Source organism: Amblyomma mixtum, chromosome 4, assembly GCF_055824585.1.
Source record: "Amblyomma mixtum isolate Tamu chromosome 4, ASM5582458v1, whole genome shotgun sequence".
Classification (NCBI taxonomy): Eukaryota; Metazoa; Arthropoda; class Arachnida; order Ixodida; family Ixodidae; genus Amblyomma; species Amblyomma mixtum.
This window is the reverse complement of record NC_143015.1, coordinates 82,386,756-82,393,589: the sequence shown is the minus strand read 5'-3', so window position 1 is coordinate 82,393,589 and position 6,834 is coordinate 82,386,756. Positions and strand designations below refer to the sequence as shown.

The window sequence follows — 6,834 nt, the reverse complement described above, 5'->3', positions numbered from 1 at the left end:
GTCGAACATATATCAGTCTATTTCTCCGACCACAAAGCTTCCTTGTACCACAAATGTAAACAAAAGCGAGGTAATTCATATTACTTAGTAAAGTTTCGGAGAGCAAGAAACTTAGTTACTGCTGCCATAAGGTCCCGCAAGAAAGAATATTACTCCCAATTAATTTTGAAAAATGCCCACAGTACGAAAGTCACGTGGCAGATCATTAACTCTGTTATTAAACCCGTAGCAAATCGTTTTATTATGCCTGACATAGAAATCTTGGGGATCTCCATTGAAAATCTAGTTACAACGTTCAATGTATATTTTTCCACTATTGGTGCAAGTATAGGAAATACTTGCCCCTGCACTGAGTACCTCCCTCCTCCGCAAAACATTGTAGTGACCTTTGCATACCATGATATTACAGTGGATGAGATTGTATATACAGCTAATCATTTTCCATCGAAATTATCTACTGGATGTGATGGCGTTGCCTCAATTGCGCTGAAGGAATGCATTGATATCTTATGCCAGCCACTTGAAAAAATCTTCAACTTTGCCTTCTATTCCTCCACCTATCCCGATCTGCTTAAGCTAGCTAGAATAGTACCGATTCACAAAAATGGTGACCGTAACCACGTTGAGAATTACCGTCCAATTTCCATTTTAAGCTGCATAAACACACTTTTTGAAAAACTCATTGCAAAGAGAGTGAAAATATTTCTCGAGAAAGAAACCTTGCTATGTCCGCAACAACACGGCTTTAGACCAAACAGATCAACTGGTACGGCCGTCATATCCCTAACAAACACGATCAACACTTTCCTAAATGATAATAAAATAGTCTTAGGTATTTTTTTGGACATTAAGAAAGCATTTGACACCGTTGATCACGAAATTTTACTGAAAAAGCTGGTGCATTACGGGTTTAGAGGTATTAGTTTAGAATTCTTCAGAAGTTATCTCAATAATCGGCGGCAAATGATCCAACTTAGTGGTGTAAAATCTGACTTTGAAACAGTTACGGTTGGTGTGCCTCAGGGTTCAGTCCTTGGTCCGATTTTTTTTACCTTGTATATTAATGACCTGCCGCATTTCACACAACACTTCTCTGTTTTTATGTATGCTGACGACACTGCTCTTCTATGTGCTCATGAATCTACAACGGATCTTATTAGCACCGCAAATCGAGAATTGGAAACTTTGTGTAGCTGGTTTATTTCAAATAAACTTGTTGTAAATGTTAATAAGACAAAATGCATAATATTTAGGGGCTCCAGAAAAACAATACATGAAAACCTGCCTTCCGTGCAATGGCTGGGAACACCTATTGCACTTGTGAATAACATCACTTATCTTGGAATAATTCTAGATGAGAACCTGCACTGGAAGCCATACATTCAGGCGCTTTGTAAAAAGTTAGCTGCAGCATGCTTTGCACTCTACAAATGCCGAGATTATTTTGGTAATGACATACTCAGAACTATTTATTTCTCAATTTTTCAAAGCCAGTTATCATATTGCATTGAATCATGGGGCCACACCTACCAATCTTATTTGGAACCACTTAGGGTCTTGCAAAAAAGGGCAATTCGATTCATTTCACATTCAGGATACAATGCCCACACTGCTCCTCTTTTTAAACAGATGGATATACTGCCACTACAATCATTACTTGAATACAGGACTGTCTTGACAATACACACATGCCTTACAGACAATTACCCGTTACACTCATCGCTATTCTGTATCCCACCACTATGCACTCGCAACGCCACTCATAGAAATTTCCTTCTTCCGAAAACAAAAAATGTCTATGGAGAAAGAAGGATGGCCCATGTTGGTATTAAGCTGTGGAACAAGCTTCCAAGTGAACTCAAACATTGTATAACTTTTCCTGTGTCACTGAAGAAATATTATAAACAATGAGTGAAGCCACTACTTTTTTTTCATGTATTTTTTGTGTGTTTGTATCTGTTTCTAAAAGAGGCTTGGTGCTCTGAATATTGTTGCTCTATGTACCCATTTACGTCTTTCTAATTTCATGAGCTTTTATATGAATGTAATTAATTTTTGTTATGCCTGCAATTTTCTTTAAAACTGAACTGCATGGATCCCAACTAGCTTCCAGCTAGGGATCCAGATGTTTTAACAAGCATGCCTTGTATGAATGTTGAGAAATAAAAATTGAATCAATCAAATAAAAATTGAATCAATCAATCAATCAATCCTTCATGACTGTCAAGAACTGTTAGTGGAGTCTTTGTTAAGGGAATACGTGTGAAAAATAAAAAAAAAAATTCTGTGATAGCGCATACATGTGTTGCTCGATTTCTTTGCCTCAATCTATCGAAAAGGTGAAACAGCTTATTTGCTGCGCTCAAATTTCCCATTAGGAAGTAACGTAATCGTCGGTAATTTTTTTAATTTTTCCCCTTCACCACAGCGAGCTTTTGCCGCATGTACGTCGGCTCTCTTATTACCATCTATTCCGACATGTCTCGAGATCAAACAGAATACGAGATGTCCTCGTGTAGTGAACTTTTAAGCATGAAATGCTTTTAGCTCCCATTGTCGGCAGTGTGGTGACGTCACGCCGAGACCGAGTGCCATCATCCGGGCACTCGATTCCACTCACCCGGGCTCTGAAACGAGAACATCCGGGCACCGTACGAAACTTAACGAGACTCAACGAGACTCTCTAAGCCCTGCGACGGGACCGGCATACAAGCGCCGGTTGCTCTCCAAACGAGTCACAAAACATAACTGCTGCCAGTGTCTTCTCAATGTTTATCAAGATATCAGTCGAGCTGTGCATTTGATAATGCACGGAATTATAATTTCCGATTTCTAATAACGCGTGCAAAAAGCACATACATGCCACAATACACTTCGTTGTCATACGTGATCTGTTAGGGGCTTTGACAGAAGGCCGCTTAGAGAAAGAGGGGAGCTCCAGGGCGAGAAGGGCTTTCGGCTGAAAAACTGCTTTCGCGCGCTCCCCAAGGATGGCGCTGCGGTCCTACACTCACGCATGTAAACGACCGGCCGCAGGGCCTTCATGCCCTTTCCCCCTCTGGCAGGCAGATGTATACACGCTCGCGGAGTATTCGAACGCGCTGCATATACATTCTTGTCAGGCCTGCGTCTCGTCGTGTCCGCGTACGCTTCTGCATCGTCCTGGATTTCATTGCCGCCACCGTCACAGCTGCTTAAGCCGAGCAATGGAGCCTGTGTTAGGCCGGTAAACATTTCATGCTTACTCAGTTACGGAAGAGGCATTTTTTTTATATTTTGAATGATGCCTCCTGCCATGGTTACGCCTCTATTTCTAGAATTCAGTGCGGTGATCAAACTCAATTAATCAGTGTAGATTATACCGTTTCCACTACTGTCATTCATTATTTTGCCCACAGCTACAAAGACAGCATAACAATCGGCAGAAAGAATGGATGCGCACTTCGGCAGCCTCACCACTTTTTTTTTCATTTGCCTTGCACTATAGCAGTTTCAAAGTATTTTCCTGTTTTTGATCCATCTAAAATTTTGAGCCATCTGTGGAACAGCCAATGTGACTCCGCATCTAATGCAGTCCGTCACCTTATGGTAATCTATTATGGTATGATTGGAATATCTGGAGATGTTATCACCAGCAAATTCACGGCAGTACAGACTGGTCATCTGCTACCAGGCGCATAATAAAGATCATCTCGTTTTATCGCTGGGCGAAAGAAGACCTGTGTATCGGCGGTGCCTCAAGTCTTTCTCGTCCTAGCTGTTAAGCACATGCTGAGACCGCCTTCTTTCTGTCAAATACGAATTTCGCATCATAAGTTACTCAGCTGCGGGCGTAGTGTGTTCATTCTGTGGTCTCGAGTCGAATGCTGTTTTTATTAGTCCGTTGTTTCGAATGCTTCTCAGTGAATGGTATCAGTCGTGCTATCACGACCGCATGCGCTTCATCAACTGCATTTAAAGGCAATAAGAAGCTTGCCTCCTTTTTTTGTCGCTACACGATAGCAGGGCTGCATATGCTCGGCAGTAATTCAGTCCTTTCCTGGCTCACAACTTACCAGCAATGCCGAGAGTGCTGGACGAAGAAATAAGGCGCTTAAGACTTATGTTTAAGAGAATACTCTCAGCGGGCAATTTTTTCTATGCCAAACCGTCCTCTTCCAACCGTCAAACGCATTATTCAGGCGTACAGGAACGAAGGACGCTTTCGAGATGCCCTTCGGCCACAGCGTCGCCGAATACCTACAAAAGAAGAAGACAAGGCGATTGTGGCATCCATAGCCGACCAACCGACCTCTTCCGTCCGGGTAGTACAGGCAGAGCATGGACTTAACCGCGTTTCGGCTGCAATGGCCAAGCGCCACTCTATGAGTCAGGACTGAAAACTTGAACACCTGCTAGGAAGCCACTTCTGCGTGCGGACGACAAGGGGCAGCGGCTCCAGTTCGCTCAAAATCATGGTGACTGGTCCGCAGCTGATTACACGCGTGTTGCTTTCGCCCATGAGTCCACATTCACGACAATCTTACACGAGTTTGGCGCGCCCTCAACACGCGGTATGTAGCAGTGATCGTAAACGTGTAAAATATTCATCTGTGTACGAATTTACCCGTTACATCTTGCGGCACTAGTTAGGGCTGATGCAATTTTGAAGTTCATTGCAACACCTATTCTGGAGTGGAGCCGTGGTAATGTAACTGTGTAGTCAGTTTCAGCAATGTAAGCGTGGATCTCGGCCACAGTGGTGACATGAAACTAACGGCCTTTTCATGCACACTTTCAGTCCTGTTACCACGTTAATTTACAAGGGTCTCATAGCGCAAACCGATGGTGCGGAGATAATACAAACTTAGCATCTCTTTGGGCTTAAATAATAGCCTTAAGTAACAAAATTTCATGAGTTCTTTGCCTCAGATAAATTCAGTATGCCTCGACCATTATAAACAAGCAGCGCAAGTAGTGCAAAGATGTTCCCTTCCTTAGTGCATGGTATGGGTGATACCGATCATGGCAATTATTTTTCAGCTTGTAGGGTCCGCTCGCGGGCCCACTCAAATCCCGCGCCGCTCACCGCGGGTAGCCTCGTCAACCCTTCCTCCCGAGTGGTGGGGCGGGGGGAACAAGGCTACGCGGGGGGAAGCCCCGCCGACGGAGCTTCCTCCGAATCGCAACCCCGGCCCGAAGTTCCAGCGCCTGCGGCTGCCACGCAGGATCCAGTGGCAACCAAGCAACAGGCCAAGCCCGACGCGCCTGTTGCTGGTGCCGCCGACACAAGGGTTCAAGGTAAAGGCTCTGTCGAAGACGTCAAGCCTAAAGAGCCCGGTTCCCCAACGAAGGCTCAAGCCGAGCCCACGACTCCGACTGGCGATGCAGCCATCCAGTCTGGCCACTCGTTGTCGAAGAAGCCTTCCGTCATTGGCACAGCTAAGGAAGACGTCCTCGGCGTACTGGAGTCCGTGAAGAATGTCGAAGCCGCCAAAGAAGCTTTCTTCGAGAGGCCTTCAAAAACCGACCAGACCAAGCCACCGTCGAGTCCGACGAAACCCGCGGCTCCTGTGGACGACAAGCGTACGGAGCAGGCTGAACCGACGAAGCCGCCAGAAGCCAAGAAATAAGGATTCTTCGCAAAATTTGGCTTTACGAAGCCGGAGGAGTAGCACGACAAACAGAAGGTCAAGGAAACAGCAGTTCCCAAGTCCCCCGGAGGTGGAACTAAAAGCAGCGGAATTTTCCATTTCGAATTCAAGAAACAAACTTCTACGGAGGGACCATCCGAGCAGTCCAAGAGTGCTGCAGCTGCAGTCAGTGTGAAAACCCCTCCCGCAGTGCTTAGCGCAGCAGATGCCATCAAGCGAAGTTCCCAGGAATAGAAAGCTGCTGGCGCGGCCCAAGCTGAGGCTTTGAAGAAAGCATCTGATGAAGCGGTAAGGGTAAGGCGTCGGAGGCCGCGGATGCAGGAAAACAAAAAACTCAGGAGCTCGTAAACGTTTGAAAGGCAGGCGTCGAAGATCTGAAGCAGAAGACGCAAGTGCCTGCCGATTCCGTTAAATCAACAGCTGTAGCAGTCGGAGACCAAGCAAACAAAGCAGCGGATGCAGTGGTGCAAAAAGCGGGAGAGCTGAAAGAGGCTGCTTTAAAAGCAGTGGATACGGGCAAGGAACAGGTAGCGTCGCCGTAGCTCAGCGGTAGAGCACCGGACGCGTAATTCGGAGGTTGTTGGCTCGGATCCCACCGGCGGCACCAGCAACAGGCGCGTCGGGCTTGGCCTGCTGCTTGGTTGCCACTGGATCCTGCGTGGCAGCCGCAGGCGCTAGAACTTCGGGCCGGGGTTGCGATTCCGAGGAAGCTCCCAAACGTCCCAAACACAAGGTCCCAACGAGTAACGTCCCAAACAAAGAATAGTCACTCCTGCTGTCACAATGTGGAGACTTGGTCCGTGTCCAGTAAGAACTTGAAAATAAGACGTGAAGCCTCCTTTCTACAGATTTGGATCCCGCGCGGGAAAACAGTGTCCTGAAGGAAGCTATGAGAGGGAGTCCTGCCTTCTTGAGGGAACCAAATAACGCGCACCTTTCCGTGTTGTAAAAAGTACAACACATCACGTAATGTTCTATATCACCGCACACACCACACCTCTTTCGAAGGCGTTGAAAGAGAGTTTGTATACCACAGCTCATATTCTTATTTTTAATTTCTACCATTTTTTTTTACCTCACATGTGAAATTAAACATCTTCATATTATTCTCTGAAATTTTCGTATTGCAGTACGTTGTAGCGGGTGCGCTCTACAAGAGCTTTGTGAAGAAGTTGACACAGACGAAGCAGATGACTCATGA

At 45.7% G+C, this 6,834-nt stretch overlaps 1 pseudogene; it reads left to right on the top strand.

The window, feature by feature from the left end:
* The first annotated feature begins 4,988 nt into the window (after window positions 1–4,988).
* Window positions 4,989–6,175, top strand: LOC149347204 (uncharacterized; annotated as a pseudogene).
* The last annotated feature ends 659 nt before the right edge of the window (window positions 6,176–6,834 follow it).